This window comes from Schistocerca nitens, chromosome 4, assembly GCF_023898315.1.
Source record: "Schistocerca nitens isolate TAMUIC-IGC-003100 chromosome 4, iqSchNite1.1, whole genome shotgun sequence".
NCBI lineage: Eukaryota > Metazoa > Arthropoda > Insecta > Orthoptera > Acrididae > Schistocerca > Schistocerca nitens.
In genome coordinates this window covers 205,711,671-205,732,943 of record NC_064617.1, presented here as the reverse complement: position 1 = coordinate 205,732,943, position 21,273 = coordinate 205,711,671, and the positions used below count along the sequence as shown (strand labels likewise).

The 21,273-nt window shown below is 41.7% G+C and overlaps 1 protein-coding gene across 1 annotated transcript in view; it reads right to left on the bottom strand.

Moving 5' to 3' along the window:
- LOC126251873 (luciferin sulfotransferase) overlaps positions 1 to 21,273 on the bottom strand; it is a 92,583-nt gene that overhangs the window by 6,547 nt on the left and 64,763 nt on the right. The gene's annotated exons all lie outside the window — the stretch shown is intronic.

Sequence of the window (21,273 nt, the reverse complement as noted above, 5' to 3'; positions counted from 1 at the left end):
TCGCAAATTGTAAATTAAAATATAGCATGGAATGGTGGAACACCAACTACCCATAAATAATGGACATTTATAGTCACAAATTATGCAGATAAAAAGCAATATATATTGGGTTCAAATGGCTCTGAGCACTTTGGGACTTAACGTCTGTGGTCATCAGTCCCCTAGAACTTAGAACTACTTAAACCTAACTAACCTAAGGACATCACACACATTCATGCCAGAGGCAGGATTCGAACCTGCGACCGTAGCAGTCGCGCGGTTGCGGACTGAGCGCCTAGAACCGCTAGACCACCACGGCCGGCAATATATATTGGGCATCTTTTGTCTACAGTCCTACTTTATATTTCCCTAGTTCCTTTTCCAAACAATTAAATAAATTCTCTTCTGTACTAACTAAATAAAACACTTTTCAGCCTTTTTTTACAAACTCTCTTATTACTGCACAACCTAGGTTTCAGGCCATAATTCCATTTTTCTAGTACATAACTGATGACAAAGATGAGAACCAAGCAAAGATAATCATGTCAACTGTTTTAAAATATCAATTCTTGAATTAAACTGAAAAAGCTGTCTCTGTTGACAATTTTGAAAAAATACATATGGATATACAAAAGTCATTACGACCACATTTACAAAATTCATTAGCAAAGCATTTACTGTAATACATGTTTTAGTAGAGCTATGCAGAGGAATGGAATTTTTTGTTAAGTGAATGGAGGTGCCAAGATCTTCTTCTTCTGTTCAGGATTTGATATACTACTGTACATTAAAATCGCTACACCAAGAAGAAATGCAGATGATAAATGGGTATTCATTGGACAAATATATTATACTGGAACTGACATGTGATTACATTTTCACGCAATTTGGGTGCATAAATCCCGAGAAATCAGTACCCAGAACAACCACTTCTGGCCGTAATAACGGCCATGATACATCTGGGCATTGAGTCAAACAGAGCTTGGATGGCGTGTACAGGTACAGCTGCCCATGCAGCTTCAACATGATACCACAGTTCATCAAGAGTAGTGACTGGCGTATTGTGACAAGCCAGTTGCTCGGCCACCATTGACCAGACGTTTTCAATTGGTGAGAGATCTGGAGAATGTGCTGGCCAGGGCAGCAGTCGAACATTTTCTGTATCCAGAAAGGCCCATGCAGGACCTGCAACATGCAGTCGTGAATTATCCTGCTGAAATGTAGGGTTTCGCAGGGATCGAATGAGGGGTAGACCCACGGGTCGTAACACATCTGAAATGTAACGTCCACTGTTCAAAGTGCCATCAATCCGAACTAGAGGTGACCGAGATGTGTAACCAATGGCACCCCATACCATCACACTGGGTGATACGCCAGTATGGCGATGACGAATACACACTTCCAATATGCGTTCACTGCAATGTCACCAAACACAGATGCGACCATCATGATGCTGTAAACAGAACCTGGAGTCATCCGTACAAATGACGTTTTGCCATTCGTGCACCCAGGTTCATCGTTGAGTACACCATCGCAGGCGCTCCTATCTTTGATGCAGCGTCAAGGGTAACCGCAGCCATGGTGTCCGAGCTGATAGCCCATGCTGTTGTAAACATCATCGAACTGTTTGTGCAGATGGTTGTTCTCTTGCAAACGTCCCCATCTGTTGACTCAGGGATCGAGATGTGGCTGCAGGATCCGTTACAACCATGCGGATAAGATGCCTGTCATCTTGACTGCTAGTGAAACGAGGCCGTTGGGATCCAGCACGGCATTCCGTATTACCCTCCTGAACCCACCACTTCCTTATTCTGTTAAAAGTCAACGGATGTCGACCAACACGAGCAGCAATGTTGCGATATGATAAACCACAATTGTGATAGGCTACAATCTGACCTTTATCAAAGTCGGAAATATGATGGTACGCATTTCTCCTCCTTACACGAGGCATCACAACAATGTTTCACCAGGCAATACTCGTCAATTGCAGTTTGTGTATGAGAAATCGGTTGGAAACTTTCTTCATGTCAGTACGTTGTAGGTGTCGCCACGGCGCCAACCTTGTGTGAATGCTCTGAAAAGCTAATCATTTGCATATCACAGCATCTTCTTCCTGTTGGTTAAATTTTGCATCTGTAGCATGTCATCTTCGTGGTGTAGCAATTTTAATGGCCAGAAGTGTATACTGTCTAAAAGGGGTGAATAATTGACTGGAGCTAGTTCATTCAGTAATAAATGTTGGATACACACATAATTTAAAATTTCTCTCAGAGTGAGCTTTGCACCCTTTCCTTCTGTGTAGGACTTCTATAACTATTATGTATTTGTGGTTTTCATTTGTGCAATGTTTGAAAAAGGGTAAATCTGGCTTCATTGATCCCCAACTTCCACAGTGGTCTCTGTGCCTAGTTCAGATTGACCTCCCAGTGTGGTCTTTTATCTTCTGAACTGAACAGACATCTACCTACTGTCTGTAGAACATAGAAAAGCTCAGAGGAACCCTTTTCTTTTAAAATGTTGCTTATCCTATCTGAAGTTTTACCAAGAAAAGATACACTGCACCATTTCTTTTCAGGCCTTTCTATGTTTCCCCTGTGTATACCAGGGATCTGGTTTGTTTCTTCACTTTTTTATTGAGAATTTTATCAATCATGTTGGAGTCAAATTTATTACGAGGGTTGTCCAGAAAGTAAGTTCCGATCAGTCGTGAAATGGAAACCACTGGGAAAATCCAGTAAAGCTTTACACAGATGTGTTTGGCAGTGTCTCTAGTATGCCTGTTGATCGTGTCATGTCACTCTTTTCAGTTTTGAGTGAACTCTTAGCACGGAAAGGTGTGTAGGGAATAGCGTCTCCCACCAAGTATGAGGGCCTGATTAGAGATTTTGTCTGTGTCATGCAGCCCACATAATAAAACTGTCAAGCAGTTTCTTCTTCATGCCAATTCTTGATCGCACACTGTAGGGGCAATGAAGATGATGAGAAGTGCTTGATCACCCACAATAGAGTCCATAATTGGCTCCCCTGAGTCTCATCTCTGCTCACAAGAACCATTGGCTATGAAGACAAAATTTTTGCATAGACAATGAGTTGCAGACCAGTGCGGATAACTGGCCAAAAGCACAGGCAGGTGCTTTCTATGATGAGGGTATTGGAAAGTTGATACAACACTATGACAAAACTCGAAGTTGGAGCAGCGAGTATGTTAAGAAGTAGGCAGAAGGTGTACCTAACTGTTGCAAATAAAACGTTTCTGGTTTTCATTGTGGTTTCCATTTCACAACCAATCAGAACTTACTTTCTGGACAACCCTCGTATTTGTAACTATTCTCTTATTGTATTGATTTTCTGGTCATTGTCTTCTTGGGACATGGGGATAGAAAGGAGACAGTGGATCATGTAGTGGAATGCCCCATGTCTGTAGGCTAAAGGATGTTGAAAGGAAGATGTGATGAATGTGTTAGTAAAGCAAAGAGCTTCTCTGTGCTTTTATATAACCCACAGTCAGTAGGTAGATGTTTCTTCAATTCAAAAGATAAGCAACCAGACATAATGAAAAGTGGGGTTTATAAGATCATCTGTTGAGAGTTACACTGTTGCAGTATTTGACAGACTGGGTGTTCAATCTGCTCTAGTCTCAGAGAACATCATAGAAGTTGGAGATTAAAGAAGCCAGATTCATCTCTGCCAAACATTGGAGAAATGAAACCACAAGTACATAATAGACACAGAAGCCTTACATACAGAAGGAAAGGGTGCAAAGCCCACTCAGAGAGAAATTAAAAAAATTAAAAAACAGATATGTGTACTCTCGTGATTATTACTGAATGAATAATCTCCATTCACTTATTTACCCCTATTAGACAATATTGCAATTCCTACATACAAGGAAAAAACTTCAGTGCGTTCATTGACATAACAAAAAAAAAAAAAATCCTTCATGTGCATAGCTCTACTGCAATGTATGTTTAGTCATAGTTGCTGTAAATGCTATGCTAATTATTTTGTAAATACACTGCTAATGAAACTTGTAGATTCATACGTAATGTGTCAAAATTGTCAAAGAGATAACGTTCACAATTTAAGTCAAGAACAGATAGATTTAAAAAGTTGAGATCTTTATTTTTTCTTGGCTCTCATCTTTGGGAATAGTTATGTATTACAAAACTGGCTTATAACCTGAAACCTATGTTGTGCAGTAATAGTAAAGTTTGTGAAAAAAGGCTGAAAAATGTTTTGTTTGGTTAATAAAATACACAATGTTTTACCAAGAACCCACAGTTGAATGTATTAAATCTCTCTTTTGTCTATAATCTCCACAACAAGGAGAAATTAATTTTCACAAAAGATACCCTAAACAAAATGCTAACCATTGTTAAAAGATTTAGTCATGACATCTGCAGGCAGTTTAAAACTGACAGATGTGGGGTGGGGGAAGATATTCAGACCCCATATTGAGAGAGAATCATCCCCTCCTCTGACAAATACAGCTCCTATTTCCATAGAACTTAGATGCACCACACTCTCCACCCTCCTTCCTCAAGTCCAGCCCTAAAATGAGATCATTCTTCCCTGATACCCTTCCCATACCGCACACTGATGGCTCCTGACAGCCTCCTAACTTTCATAACATCCTTGTCAAACCACAAACATTCCCAGAGCATTATCCATATGCAATTGTTCCCACCTTTGCAATCATTATCAATGTAAAATCGGCTCCAAGCACTCACGCACTATCACTTACAGTATGCAGATCATCATCAGCAATAATAATAATAATAACAATACTAATAATATTGTTCATTCACAGTAACTGTACAGCTTTGGACCTTGTCAGTCCTTTACATTACAACAATGACATCATGCTATAAATATAATTAATTTGTACAATGAGTAGCATATTAGATATTTTACATAAAACATTTATTACAACTAATATACTGCAGTATATGAAGATTACTATCACTAATGGCTTTCAGAAATCTTTTAGTGAGTATAAATTTCTTTTAATTAACAATTAGTGTTTCCCTTTGCCCTTACAAATATTTTCATGCAGTTGCTCCATATTAGTTGGTTACCTGATGAATCCTACAACATTAATGGCAGAATAGCAGATGCAATCATATATGTTGTTTATTGGGTAATTCTACAGCAGAAAAGCAGAACTGTCACACAGGTTGATGATGTGCTCCTTGATTTCTGGAAGACATCTTGTATAGTTCCTTACTATCACATAATGAACAAAATATGAGCAAAAATATAACACCAGATTTGTTATTGGACTAAAGAGTTCCTAGCAAATGGAATATGGCATGTCATTCTTAATGGAGAGAAATCTCCAGGGAGCATTACAGAATGTTACAGTTCACAATGCAGATAAATAACCAATTGGTTCATGCTGTTGTAGACAGAGATATCAAAACAGTATAATGTTTTAGTGAAATACTGGCAGACATGCAGGATCTCAATACTTGTTGCAGGTACTGGAAGCTGACTCTCAATATGAAAAAGGGCCGTATACTGCAGAGAAATAAGTGGGAAGACCAACCACTGGAAGCAGCCAAATCCATTAAACATCTGAGAGTATGCCTACAGGGCAATTTAAAATGGAATGAGTGCATAAAATAATCATACATAGGAAAGGTAGATGCAGACTGAGAAGCACTGAAAGAATCTTCAGAAGTACAGTCCACTCATGGAGTAGGTAGGTTATAAAACCGTTGTTTGATCTGCACTAGAGTATTTCTCCTTAAGCCATGATCTGTACGAGGTAAGATTTATAGAGGGACTGGGTAGATACATATATAGCAACATGTTTCATCACAGGTTCATTTAGTAAGCACGAAAGTGTCATGCAGATGCTAATCCAACTCCTGTGGCTGGCATTACAGGACAGGCAATGTGCACCACAGTGTGGTTTACTGTTAAAATTCTAGAGTATGTGAAAAAGTCAACCAATAAATTGCATGTTCCTAAGTAAATCTCATGAAAAGACCAGAAGGTGGAACACACAGAGTCTTACCAACAGTTGTTCTTTCTGCCTACTGTTCATAACTGGAACAGGAAAGGGGAGGGAGTGTCAATGGTACACGAAGCAATCTCTACCACACAGTGCAAGGTGACTTGTGGAGTGTAGGTGTAGACATGTGGCCTTTGTATGGCTTCTTGTGTAGGAATGACTGCCACTAAGCTGACTGTCTACATGAATGGACACAGAAAAACGGTCCCCTTTGGAACAGATTCTACCCTGTTGATGAGCCTGCTCTACAAAGTGATTCAAGGGACCTGAGTGTCTGCTACATTGTACAGCCAGTTGAACTGCCCCTTAACACTGTAAATAAGAACTTGCTCTTCATCATGCTCCCAGCCCACCACACTCATTGATTTAACCTCCATTGTCATATCCTCTTTGTGTAGTAGTATTTCTTTATTGATTTGTTCAGTTATTTATTCTTAAAATCTTTACTGTTTTATCCTCAGACTTCTCACCCTCCTTTTCCTTTTTGCTTTCCACATAATTCTCAACTGCACTGTTCATTTCATTTCTCATTTTTCTTCCTCTTTATATATCTCTGCTTCTCATTGTTATAATGACTCTGGAGTAAGGCTGGTATAGTGCTTAACTCTGTACTATCTTTGAACTACTCTCTCTGACATCTCTTGCTTTTCACCCTTCTCTCTCATTATCTTCACTATATATGGGATCTCTCAACCTGGACTTTGAATGACTTGCTGTTCCTGTCTAATCTGCTCCAAACTATCCTTATTTCTTCCCTGAGGAAGGAACCAACATTTTAGAAAACTGTGGCAGTTAATTGTAGTATGAAGTGTGTCTGTTGACTGTACGGTACTTAGAATTTCACCTCCTGACAGGTAGCCATTCTGTCTTCTTGTAATTTTACATGTTATACTGAAATAAATATATACAGCAATGCATGTGCAATTAAAAACAGTACACACTGTAGGCTCACAGGTTGGTAGTGTATTTTTGGGAGCATCATCAGTACCATAAAAACTTTAACTTTGAAGAATCCAGAAGATTTTATTGGATTTTAAAAGAGAAATGGGAGAAATTTAAAGTTGTCAAAATTTAATTATTTTTCTATTGTCTCTTTACTTAAAAGAAGTTCATTTATTTTTCCAGAAAAAACACTATGTTACAGTGTTTTGATCTTCAGACAATCTCCCTATTTTTATACTTATTACTGATGAATGTGACAACTCCCTTTATCCTTTATCTGTATCGGTACTGAATTTGCAGGCTTATGTAGCTAGACTGTAGCTTTCATTCAGATTTCCTATCACTACATCGAAGTGGTGTATAGATACACAAGTTAAACCAGTTTCATACCAACCCTTAAGGTCGTTTGTGAGACTAGCAACTCATTTATTTGTTTCTCATCCAAATATCCTGGTGAAGCAAAGCGGCTTCCTATATTCTCTTTCTGAATTTAATCTAATTTAGGCACCCTCCTGATCAAAATAACAACAGAGGTTTGTCTCTGAGCTCCCTGTATAATTTATGCCTACATTGCTGCTGATTTATCTTTAGTTCCTATTCAAGTGTAGTCAGTGAAGGCTAAAACCGTAGAGGTTTAGACAGTGTCTGAATGGATACTCAACCATCTTCTTCGAACAGACAACACTGTAACTCTTTCTCAATATTCGTCCGTTGTTAGAAAGTCTTTCTCCACTAAGCACATTATTTCGGTGATGTCTACAGCAGTAAGGGACGTTAAAGTTCTCTCCATTCCTGATGATACCGTTTTACCTTGTAAAACATGAAAAAACGGCTTTGGTGATGGATGCAAAAGATAGAACTTTTCTACCATTAGCGCAGCTAATAAAGTAGTAGACCCTGGTATGAATGTATGACGAGAAGGTGTGAAAAAGGATTCCTTAGTGTAGAGAAATTGGAACACGAAATTTTCGTCGTTTCCTGTCGAAACTTAACAAATGTCACAATGTAGTTCCTAGAGGCATGATGGATGATTTCTTTCAGTCCGACATAAAATAAATATATAAATTAAATAAAAAAGTAAAAAAGATAAACTGAAAAAGTGGTGAGAGAGTTACCATGCTTTCATTTCATATGGCTAAAATGATCTCTATCAGTCATTTACCCTAATCTGTGATTTACAATGAGGATACTTTGTAAAGATTTCATATTACTGCAAATGACATCTGAATATCATCCCGTAGTCCTACACCTCCAGAAGACCCGACAGGTTAGCCGAGAGCGCTAATGCGCTGCTTCCTGGACTAGGGTAGCCGCGCCGGCCCCGGATCGAATCCGCCCACCGGATCAACGACGAGGGCCGGTGTGCCGGCCAGCCTGGATATGGTTTTTAGGTGGTTTTCCACATCTTCTTCTTCTTCAGTAGCTCTACAGCCCTTGGTGAGCCTTGGCTTCTTCAACAATCTTCCTCCACACTTCTCGGTTATTTGCTGCTTTTTTCCACCCCCGGACTCCCATATTGCTGATATCCATTATTACCTCATCGATCCATCTTCTTCTAGGTCTCCCTTTTCGCCTAACTGAATGGATCATACCTTTCATCATTTTCTTTGGAATTCTATCCTCTGCCATTCTCTCCAAGTGTCCTAGCCATCGTATTCGCTGTGATTTAACAAATTTTACTATGTCCCTGTCTTGTATTAACTCCTGTAATTCAGCATTGTAGCGTATTCTCCAGCCTTCTTCCTCCCTTATTGGCCCATAGATTTTGCGTAGTATTTTCCGCTCAATGCTTCTTAGAGCATTTTTATCGTGTTCTGTCAACGTCCATACCTCTGAGCTGTATGTGATAACTGGGCGGACTAGGGAATTATATATTAGCAATTTAGTTTTTCTTGTAACAAGGCTACTTTTGAAAAGCTGCATATTTTCAAAGTAAGCTCTGTTTCCTGCTTGAATTCTTTCCCTTATAGCCTTTCCAATACTGTTATCATTTGTTATTAGGGCTCCCAAGTAGTTAAAAGAGGACACTCCACTGAAGCATTTCCCATTGATGTTTAGGTTTTTAGGGGTTCTTCTGGCCTCAGATTGTGACATTACCATATATTTTGTTTTGTTTACATTTACTATGAGGCCAATTTTTAAGGCTTCTGTTTCCATTGCCCGGTATGTTTCTAGGAGTGTATTGGTATTTCTTCCTACTATAGCAATGTCATCAGCGTATGCACATATCTGGCTAGTTTTCATAAATATGGTGCCTCTTTTGTTGATTTTATTTACTGCACTATGCAGGGCAATGTTGAATAGGACAGTGGAGAGACTATCCCCTTGCTTCACACCTTTATTAAAGTCAAAGCTTTCACTTGTTCTGCTAAGGACCTTTACTTTTGCTCTTGTGTCTGTCATTGTCATTCTGATTAGTCTTATTAATTTAGCACATATACCAACTTCTTTCAGTACTCTGTATAGTTCTAGCCGATTTATGCTGTCAAAGGCTTGTTTGAAATCGATGAATAAGAAATGCAGATCTATATCATATTCATAGAACTTTTCCATCATTTGCCTTATCACAAATATTTGATCAGTAGTTCCTCTGCCCGGTCGAAAGCCACACTGATATTCCCCTAGTATGCCTTCTGCACACTTCCGTATCCTTTCGTTTAATATACTTGTGAAGATCTTATAAGCTGTACTTAGGAGTGTTACACCTCTATAGTTTTCACATGCTGTTCTGTCCCCTTTCTTATAAATGGGGACTATTAGTCCAATTTTCCAATTATCTGGCATAGTTTCTGTTTCCCATATATCTGATATTAATGTGTGCAGCTCCTTTATTACAGCCTCACCACCAGTTTTTATTAATTCAGCGATTATGCTGTCTTCCCCAGGGGCTCGATTGTTTTTTGACTTGTGCACAGCCTGGGAGACCTCTTGTAGTGTTGGTTTCCCTGCCTCATTGGTTTCATTGTCTACTTCCAGCTCCACTCTTCCCTCCTGTGCAGCTGTCTCTTCATCTTCTAGGCTGGTGCTTAGTGTATCTTTGAAATATTCTGCCCATCTTCCCACTATCTGTTCTTCCTCCCTTATCATTTTCCCATCTTTACTGGAACAGGCCATTGTTTTTGGTTGGAATCTATTCTTCATTTTGCCTATGGCATGATAGAACTTTCTTATTTCACTCTGTTCCTTTAGTTCTTCTAGTTCTTGAAATTTCTTCTTATTCCACTGTCTTTTCTTTCTCTTGCACAGTCTGTTAGCTCTTCTCCTTAATTCTCTATATTGTTCCACATTATTTCTGGTTTCTCTCTGTAGCATTTTTGTTCTTGCCCTGTTCTTTTCCTCTATTGCTGACCTGCAATCTTCATCAAACCACTCCTGGGTTCTTCTGTTCCTTCTTATGCCTATTATTTCCTCTGCAGCATCCTTAATGGCTTTTTCAAACCTGTTCCACCTTTCATCTACTCCTACTGTGGTCTCTTCATTGCTCAACTTTCTGCTTAGTGTTACTTGGTATTTTTTTACTTCATCAGGGATGTTCAGTTTGTCTGTATTCCATTTCATCATCTTTCCCATTCTGTTGCCATTTGTTAGTGACAGTTTCTCTCTCAAAACTGATTTTATCAGAAAGTGGTCTGAATCACAGTTTGGTCCTCTGCAGCTCCGTACATCCGTAACTGACGTGGAGTGGCGTGCAATCACTAAAATATGATCAATCTGATTGACTACTCCATTGGCTGCAGACTTCCAAGTACCCAGATGGATCCTTTTATGTGGAAAGCAGGTACTTTTAATAATCATATTATTCCTTGCTGCGAATTGGCATAGTAAGTCTCCATTCTCATTGTTTTCTTCATGTAGTGAATATTTTCCAGAAACTCCATACAGATGTTCATTCCGCCCTATTTTTGCATTAAAATCTCCTATTACTAGCATCAGGTCATATTTAGGTACTGCACAGCATACTTTTTCCAAGTCTTCGTAGAACTGTTCTTTAATTATATCCTCTTTTTCCTCTGTTGGTGCATGTGCATTAACTATTGATATATTCCTAAATTTACCTTTTAGTCTGAGTCTGCACATCCTTTCATTTATGGGTTCAAATTCTAGAAGGCTTTTCCTAACTTCCCTAGTTATTATAAACCCTGTTCCAAGTTGGCCTGTTCTTTCTTCTGGTCCACTATATACCAATGACTACTCAGGTTTATCTATCTGCCCATTCCCCTGCCATCTTATTTCCTGTAGCCCTACAATATCATATTTGAATTTTAAAATTTCATTGGCTATTTCTTTCATCTTTCCAGGCTGAAGCATTGTCCTCACATTCCATGATGCTACTGTTAGATCCTTTATCCGTTTCCTTTGCCGGGGTCGTGATACATGCTTTCCAACCAGTTTCCGAGGCTTCTGTTGAATTTCCATAATATTCTTTTTTTTTACAGTATGGGGTTATTAGCCCCATGCCCAACCCCCAACCTGGAGGACCAGGATTTGTATGAGGTTTACTCCTCTAGGGAAGCTGGCTTCACTACGCCTCTAGAGCCCTCCCTGCCCTATGTTGTGGGACAGACTTTGTCTGGCTCCTCTGTCGGGACCAGTCCGGCTTGGGAGACCCTGCCAGTAGCTATGCTACCGCCGGCATAGCTCTCGACTTCACCGAAGCACGCAAACCCTCCCGCCCGGCACTGAAGGTGCCTACTATAAGGCGGTGTCCCCTGAGAGGGGGTTTTCCACATCCCTCTAGGTGAATGCCGGGCTGGTCCCCACGTCCCGCCTCAGTTACACGACTCACAGACATTTGAAACACATCCGCACCTTTCCATGATTTACGCTAGATGCAGACAGATGGGATACTCTGATTCCGTCCCGGGGGGTACGGGGTGGCGGCAGGAAGGGCATCCGGCTACCCCTTCAAATTAACATGCCAAATCCGATTTAACCACGCCAACCCCGTGTAAAATTCGGGACAACGGCGCAAGCGATAGATAGCCCTACGCCCCCAGAACAAATTTCCGTTAAAGTGAAACAGTTTCAGTGTCATATTAGTATCCTTACCAAATACGCATGTCAGAAGACATTACCAATTCGAGGATACGCCATTGTAAAAGTAACAAGCCTGCATAGTCCATACGAAAGTGCAACACGAGTGCTGAAGAAACATACATACGCACTGCTGTCCACTCGAAACGTTGTTGGTTAAATACAGACTATGTTATTGGAGAAACACTGTTCAAAAATTATGCATGTTCAGTTGTACGTCAACGTAGTGGCCACGAGAACGAGATATAAGAGACGTTACAATAGGTACCGAGGCAGATGAAGAGCCGTTTTTCCGACTCTCCATTACGAATGGAAAAGGAGAGTAAGTCGCTAATGTGATTTCACATTTTCCTGGCGTACGATAATCCTGAGCTCTTCTCGGGTATTTAGCTGAGTGGCGTCGTCTAGATGGTGTGATGTTTCGGCAAGTTGATCTGTTGCCAGCCCCTGAAATGCCTGAGTATGGAAACAAGTTGCCTTGCCGAAATACCTGCACAACGTCACCCAGCGAATACCAGAAAGGAGTTCAAAAAGTCGCTAATGAGCAAGGTGCCGTTCGGCATGTTCTTCACACAGGCTTGGCGAACATACTTATAGAAGTTGGCCTCCACAAAATGCTAGCGTTGACAATAAATAAGTCACAATGGCGGGTATTCGAAAAGCAGAAGCCTTTGCGTGCCAAAACGGAGGGAAAAATGAGGCATTAATTTTTGGCTTCATTCATTGTTCCTTATGTCAACAACATAAGTAGCACTCGAACAAACGACCTTCTCGGTGTGATTGCTTAATGATTCTACTTCTAGCGTTCGTTTTTTCATGCGCACCAAGCGGCAGGGAAGTTAAATAGCGGTGTTAATTTCATCACCACTGCGTGCCGTGCTAAAAGTGCTCCCACGATTGACCTTTCCTAACGTGTACTGCAGAGGCACGTGCTGGAAACAGCAGGTTTGCATCGCAGCCGCTGGCGTCACGGTCACGCAATCTTTCCCAGGAAGTTAGCTACGAAATTCCCTTTCCTTTCCGACCAGCCAGGCACCTGCCTTCGACCAGTTCTCTCCATGTACTCGAGTTTCACTTTTCTTGGCACTCAGGGAGAAAGTGGCTTCCAGCAGGAACCGACCACTACGGAAGACCAAGAGCTTTCGTCCGACGCCGCTTCCTGACGGTCCACACGTCAATCCACACAAGCGAAAAGCCGTGCCCAGCTCTCCCTAGATTTTCGCGTAGGCCACAGGTGCGGCTGTTTCAAAAAATCATCGTTCCAGGCGCGGTATTTAGAAATGCTCCTCACGTCTCTCTCGAAGTTCTTTGCAAGAAGCTTGCTAGGAGCAATGTTATTACTTTCAATGTATCTAAACCCTTTTTGTTTGTTGGCATAAGTTGAAACTGACCTACTCTGCCAGTGGCTAACCACATTAGTCCTATAGGTTATACACCGGTGCTCGCACAATTGTTTTTGCGGATGAATGTATACCAGATTAGTTAATTTATTTGGACAAACATAACATTCTCATACCCTCACAACATGGTTTCAGAAAGAGTAAATCTACAGAATCAGCAATTGCCAGTCTAACAGAATACATTTTACAGTCCTTAGATGAGAAAAAGGTTGTCTCTGCAATGTTTCTGGATCTTTCAAAAGCATTTGATACCATTGACCATGAAATGCTGACACAAAAATGAGGCAACTATGGCATTCGAAGGCAACCAGGTGAATGGATAAAATCATACTTGTGCAAACGCAAGCAGTATGTATCATTAGGAAACTCATACCAACCAGAAACCAAACCCATCAAATATGGAGTGCCGCAGGGTTCGGTAATGGGGCCATTGTTATTTAATGTGTTTGTTAATGATATAGGTGTTGAGGAGGAAGAAAAGAAAATATTGTATGCTGATGACATGACAATACTAAATAGTGACCAAAGTATGGAACAGCTTGAGAGAAGAGCATACATATCTGCAAATGTCACAGCTCAATGGCTGTTGGAAAATGAACTGGTTATAAATCTAAAAAAGACTATGTATGCAGTGTTTAAAAACAAGGAGAAGGCTATAGATATGGATTTAGAGGTTGCTGGAAAAAGGCTGGAAGAAGTAGAATCTGCTAGATTCTTAGGTATTCTTGTGCATAATGAACTGAAATGGAAAAAACATATTAATAATGTCTGTAAGAAACTGAGCTCTGTCATATTCTTAATGATGCAGCTATCACAGTATTCAGACAAGAACCTCCTGTGTACAGTGTATCATGGACTTTTCGAGGCATACTTACAGTATGGAGTGACTGTGTGGGGAAACTAAAACAAACAAGAGACAAAACGAGTGTTCACATTACAAAGAAAAAAAAACAATTAGGACCATTTTAAGAAGAAAGACCTCAAACGTGCAGAAACTGTTTCAAGAAGTTAGGTATCTTAACTTTTTCATCGTTGTATACATGCAAAACAATAATGTACATTACAAAAGGTAGTGAGGACTGGATTACAAATGCTAGTGTACACACTCACAATACAAGAAGGAAGAATTAAGTACGGAGCATACCCCACCGACTGGCAATGCTAGAAAAAGGACCCCAGTACTCTGGTATCGGACTACTAAGAAGTCTGCCTAAAAACCTGCAAGATAGTGTACTTGACAATGACTTTCCAAAGAAACTTAAAGACTATCTCATTGAAAAAGTGTTTTAAAGTGTTGCAGAATACTTATACCATTAAATTTGTATATATTACTATTCATTATCAATGATGTAAAAATGTAAGCTAAAGGTGTAGAAAAATAAGTGATAATGAATGTTAATACTTTGACATGTCCTATATTACACGTCCATTTACTGTACACAATGTAATCTTACAGGATCAAATAAAATTCAATTCAATTCAATTCAATGACGTTTTGAGACTAATAATGAGATCTGATACCTGGTATAGCAGATATCGAACAGGCACCTAATGACGTGAGCTGGTGCCAAGGACATAAAACTGATATGAAATAATCTGACGAAAAAAAATCGCAACACCAAGATGGAGTTGTGCGACGTAATCGAAGGTTGGTTTGCGCGTTTCTACGTCTGAAAGACGTTTATTCAGATTTCGCGCTGGTCTCATGAAAGTGTGCTACTTAGCGCCAGGCCCGCCGCTGTGACCGAGCGGTTCTAGGCGCTTCAGTCCGGAACCGCGCTGTTGCTACGGTCGCAGGTTCGAATACTGCCTCGGGGATGGATGTGTGTGTTGTCGTTAGGTTAGTCAGGTTTAAGTAGTTCTAAGTCTAGGGGACAGATGACCTCAGATGTTGAGTCCCATAGTGCTTAGAGCCATTTGAGCCATTTACTTAGCACCACTGTGAGGACGCACACCAGGTTTACTTTAAATACACACTGTTAACGTTTGTGAGCGTTAGTTACCATTGAGATTGAAAGTGGTGAGTTGACGTTAGTCAAGAATGCACTTAAGGCGACATTATCAACACCTCACTGAGTTTGAACGAGGTAGTGTAATAGTTCAAAATGGTTGAAATGGCTCTGAGCACTATGGGACTTAACGTCTGAGGTCATCAGTCCCCTAGAACTTAGAACCTAGCTAACCTAAGGACATCACACACATCCATGCCAGAGACAGGATTCGAACCTGCGACCGTAGCGATTTCGTGGTTCCAGACTGAAGCGCCTAGAACCGCTCGGCCACACCAGCCGGCAGTTTAATAGAGCTACGAGAATATTGATGTTCCTTTGTGGTATCGCAGAAAGACATGGCCGGAATGTAGCCACTGTGCATGACTGCTGAGAGCGGTGGTCATGAGAATGTACGGCCTCAAGAAGGTCGGGCTCTGAGCATTACCGAGAGGTAGTATCATCGCGTTCGCGGTATGGCTCTGGCGCATCGTACTGTATCTGCAGAAGCAATCTGAGCAGCAGTTGGCACTACAGTGGCACAACGAACTGTTACACACTACACTACTGGCCATTAAAATCGCTACACCACGAAGATGACGTGCTACAGACGCAAAGTTTAACCGACAGGAAGAAAATGCTGTGATATGCAAATGATTAGCTTTTCAGAACATTCACACAAGGTTGGTGCCGGTGGCGACACCTACAAAGTGCTGACATGAGGAAAGTTTCCAAATGATTTCTCATACACAAACAGCAGTTGACCGGTGTTGCCTGGTGAAACGTTGTTGTGATGCATCGTGTAAGGAGGAGAAATGCGTACCATCACGTTTCCGACTTTTATAAAGGTCGGATTGTAGCCTATCGCGATTGCGGTTTATCGTATGGCGACATTGCTGCTCGTGTTGGTCGAGATCCAATGACTGTTATCAGAATATGGAATCGGTGGGTTCAGGAGGGTAACACGGAACGCCATGCTGGATCCCAACGGCCTCGTATCACTAGCAGTCGGGATGACAGGCATCTGATCCGCAAGGCTGTAACGGATCGAGCTGTCACGTCTCGATCCCTGGGTCAACAGATGGGGACGTTTGCAAGACAACAACCATCTGCACGAACAGTTCGACGACGTTTGCTGCAGCATGGACTATCAGCTCGGAGACAATGGCTGCGGCTACTCTTGACGCTGCATCACAGACAGGAGCGCCTGCGATTGTGTTCTGAACGACGAATCTGGGTGCAGGAATGGCAAAACATAATTTTTTCGGATGAATCCAGGTTCTGTTTACAGCATCATGATGGTCACATCCGTGTTTGGCGACATCGCGGTGAACGCACATTGGAAGCGTGTATTCTTCATCGCCATACTGGCGAATCACCCGGCGTGATGGTATGGGGTGCCATTTGTTACACGCCTCGGTCACCTCTTGTTCGCATTGACGGCACTTTGAACAGTGGACGTTACATTTCAGATGTGTTACGACCCGTGGCTCTACCCTTCATTCGATCTCTGCGAAACCCTACATTTCAGCAGGATAATTCACGACCGCATATTGCAGGTCCTGTACGGGCCTTTCTGGATACAGAAAATGTTCGACTGCTGCCCTGGCCAGCACATTCTCCAGATCTCTCACCAATTGAAAACGTCTGGTCAATGGTGACCGAGCAACCGGCTCGTCGCAATACGCCAGTCACTACTCTTGATGAACTGTGGTATAGTGTTGAAGCTGCATGTGCAGCTGTACCTGTACACGCCATCCAAGCTCTGTTTGACTCAATGCCCAGGCGTATCAAGGCCGTTATTACAGCCAGAGGTGGTTGTTCTGGGTACTGATATCTCAGGATCTCTGCACCCAAATTGCGTGAAAATGTAATCACATGTCAGTTCTAGTATAATATATTTGTCCAATGAATACCCGTTTATCATCTGCATTTCTTCTTGGTGTAGCAATTTTAATGGCCAGTAGTGTAGTGACTTCAAGGACAGCTTCGAGCCAGACTCCCTGTATCGTGCATTCCACTGATCCCAAACCACCGCCACTTGCGACTTCAGTGGTGTCAAGCTATACCTCACTGGAGGACAGGGTGAAGATCTGCTGTGTTTTCTGATGAAAGCTGGTTCTGCCTCGGTGCCAGTGATGGCCCTGTGTTGGTTAGGAGGAGGCCAGTCGAGGGTTTGCAACCAGTCTGTCTGAAAGGACCTACACCTGGAGTTATGGTCTGTGGTGCGATTTCGTATGACAGGAGGATCACTCTCGTGAGTCTCTCACGCACCCTGACTGCAAATTTGTACTTCAGTCTGCTGATTCGTTTGTTATGCTGCCACTCATGAAGTGGATTAGAGGGGGTGTTTTCCAACAGGATAACGCTCGCCCACACACTGCTGTTGTAACCCAACACGCTTTACGGAGTGTCGACATGTTGGCTTGGCCTGCTCGATCATCAAATCTGTTTTCAATCGAGTGCATATGGGACATCATAGGACGACAATTCCATTGTTATCCACAATCAGCATTAACCGTCCATGTATTGATCGACTACACACAGCAGGCATAGAACTCCACCTCACGAACTGACGTCCGACACCTGTAAAACACAATGCATCCACGTTTGCATGCTTGCATTCAACATTATGGTGGTTACACCGGTTATCAATGTACCTGCATGTCACATTTGCGATGGCTTATTCATTACTCTACATTAACATAAATTTTTGGTGTTGAGATTTTTCTTCCGTCAGTGTAGTTGGATGATGAAGTTTCTATCGTAACGTTTTGGTAGCACTGGGGTGTAGAATTGTAACAAAGATGACGGTACGTTATACCCTAGTCTTCTTTCCTTCTTTTGGAACAATGATCGGAAACTGACTTAACAGAAACCTGGTGTAATGCCGTACACAGACCGTCCAAAATCACTGTTTTGTTCCTGACGTACAAGTGACGTCAACGCAGCAACTACAGTGGCAACTAAAAAGAGAAAAAAGAGAGACAGACAGAGAGGAAGATGTGCACTCGACCAGTCAGTTGCAAGCAGGCAGTGTTAAGTACAGGTAGTGGACGTACGTGCGGCCATAGTGTGTCAACGTCCTCATATCGAAAATCGCAATGGACTAACATCTCTAAATCAAGTGTTCGAGACATGTTAGAGAACATTTGAAGAACAGAAAAGTATGTGAATAGTTTGTCTCATACGTTTTGACTTCTGAACGAAAACGGCCCGTGGACTTCTGCCACGACTTGACTGACTTCCAAATCACTGACAATTAATTATTTTTGGAGAAATCACATGGGTGACGTGCCTTGGTCTTATCAGTATGAACCTACCACGAAACGGCACAGTTCAGAAATTCACATTAAGGGTAAAAGCTTTGACGACATAACCGACATTCAAGCCAATGTGATGCGATAGTGGAATGTCATCTCAAAGAAGGATGTTTCTGGCGGTTTCACGTGGTTGTGTGAACGTTCTGTGCGTTGTACTTAAGTGAAGGGAGACTGCGTAGAACATGTGTAGCCTTAAAACGACCATCTTAACGTTTGTCTAGCGGACGGCCTTGCCGCAGTGGTAACACCGGTTCCCGTCAGATCGCCGAAGCTAAGCATAGTCGGGATGGGCTAGCACTTGGGTGGGTGACCATCCGGTCTGCCGAGCGCTGTTGGCGAGCGGGCTGCACTCAGCCCTTGTGAGGCAAACTGAGAAGCTACTTGATTGAGAAGTAGCGGCTCCGGTCTCGTAAACTGACATACGGCCGGGAGAGCGGTGTGTTGACCACATGCCCCTCCATATCTGCATCCAGTGACGCCTGTAGTCTGAGGATGACACGGCGGCCGGTCCGTACTGTTGGGCCGTCCAATGCCTGTTCGGACGGAGTTTTAGAGGAGTTAACGTTTTTCTATTTTTTTAAATCCAATTTAGAAAATTTTAGGATTGATGGGGTCGATACATGATGTTCCTGGAGGAATGGTGAATATTCATGGATATGAAAGGAACGATCATTCGAAGCAAAAAAATCTAGATAGCACAGGCTCTAAAATTCATATCGTAAGAGCTTTGAGCACGTGTTCAATTTCACTACAGTGAAACACATCTCCATAGATTTTAAGCTACGCATTTTAAGTCCATGTTCATTAGACATTTTCGCATTGGGTGATCGTTCCTATCATATCCCTGAATTACTATTCCTCCTGGGACATCCAGTAGATGTAAAGGTCCAATATCGATAACTACGCGTTCGGTGATCAGATACTGAATTCGACCTTGAAGTATCTAACAGTTTCGGTCAACATCGATTTAAAGTAGAACGACCACATAAATCTCAAAAACGTGTAATCAGAATAATTGCTGGAGCCCACCCACGGTCATCCTGCAGACATATTTTTAAGAATCTAGGGATCATCACAGTAACCTCACAGTATATATATTCACTTATGAAATTTGTTGTTAATAATCCAACCCAGTTCAAAAGTAATAGCAGTGTGCATAGCTATAACACCAGGAGAAAAGATGATCTTCACTATGTAGGGTTAAATCTGACTTTGGCACAGAAAGGGGTAAATTATGCTGCCACAAAAGTCTTTGGTCACCTACCAAACAGCATCAAAAGCCTGACAGATAGCCAACTAACATTTAAAAATAAATTAAAAGAATTTCTAGATGACAACTCCTTCTACTCATTGGCTGAATTTTTAGATATAAATTAAGGAAAAAAAACAACTTAAACATTAGTGTCATGCAGTATTTTGTGTAATATCTTGTACAGACATCTTTTATTAATCTGACGCGTTCCACATCATTACGAAGTGTCGTATTCATGATCTATGGAACAAGTATTAATCTAATCTAATCTAATCTAGTCAACATGGGAACACGTAGGGGTAGTCTGCTGCAGAGCCCCAAGTTCAACAATGTGCTTCCAAATACTTCTGTCTGCACCAAAGTTGTACTCTGTCGTCAGACCTGCCACAGATCACCGCCAATATTTCGTATACAGCATGCAAGCCTCCGAACTCCACTTTCTGTTCAAAAATGGTTCAAATGGCTCTGAGCACTATGGGACTTAACTTCTGAGGTCATCAGTCCCCTAGAACTTAGAACTACTTAAACCTAACTAGCCTAAGGACATCACACACACCCATGCCCGAGGCAGGATTCGAACCTGCGACCGTAGCGGACGCCCGGTTCCAGACTGTAGCGCCTAGAACCGCTCGGCCACACCGGCCGGACCACTTTCTGTGATTAAGCGTCTACTCATGGTTTCGCCATCCTTTAACCATTTCCCATAGATACGGCAGTAATAAGCGAACATCTGACTTTTTCCGAGATGCTCATGACGGCCTTCCCTTTCTCAAAGACGCTTATGTCATTGAATTTCCCCATCTGCGGTTTGTATCGTCTCTAGAATGATTCCTCACTCGACTCTGCTTCGATTATATACGAGGGGCGTTTGAAAAGTCCGTGCAAAAATAAAAACCTTTCTTATTTTTCGACAAAGTCTCCTTTTAGACTTACACACTTTGTCCAGCGCTGTTCTAATTTGTTGATCCCTTCCGAAGAATAGGAACTGTCCAAGCCTGCAAAATAGCTAAATAGCTGTTAGTTGTAGCAATCACCTCCTCGTTTGAATAAAATCTTTGTCCTGCCCGCCATTTCTTCAAATTGGGAAACAAATAGTAGACCGAGGGAGCCAAGCATTGTCTTGATGGAAAAGGACTATTTTGCGGTCCAATCGCCGGCGTTTTTCTTGCAGCTCGGTTTTCAGACGGTCCAATAAACGATGAATAATATGTACCTGTACACTTTTCCAGATAGTCGATGAGGACTATCCCTTGCGAATCCCAAAAGACAGTCGCCATAACGTTTCCGGCCGAAGGACTTGTCTTCACCTTGTTTGGTGCAGATTCTCCCTTGGTAA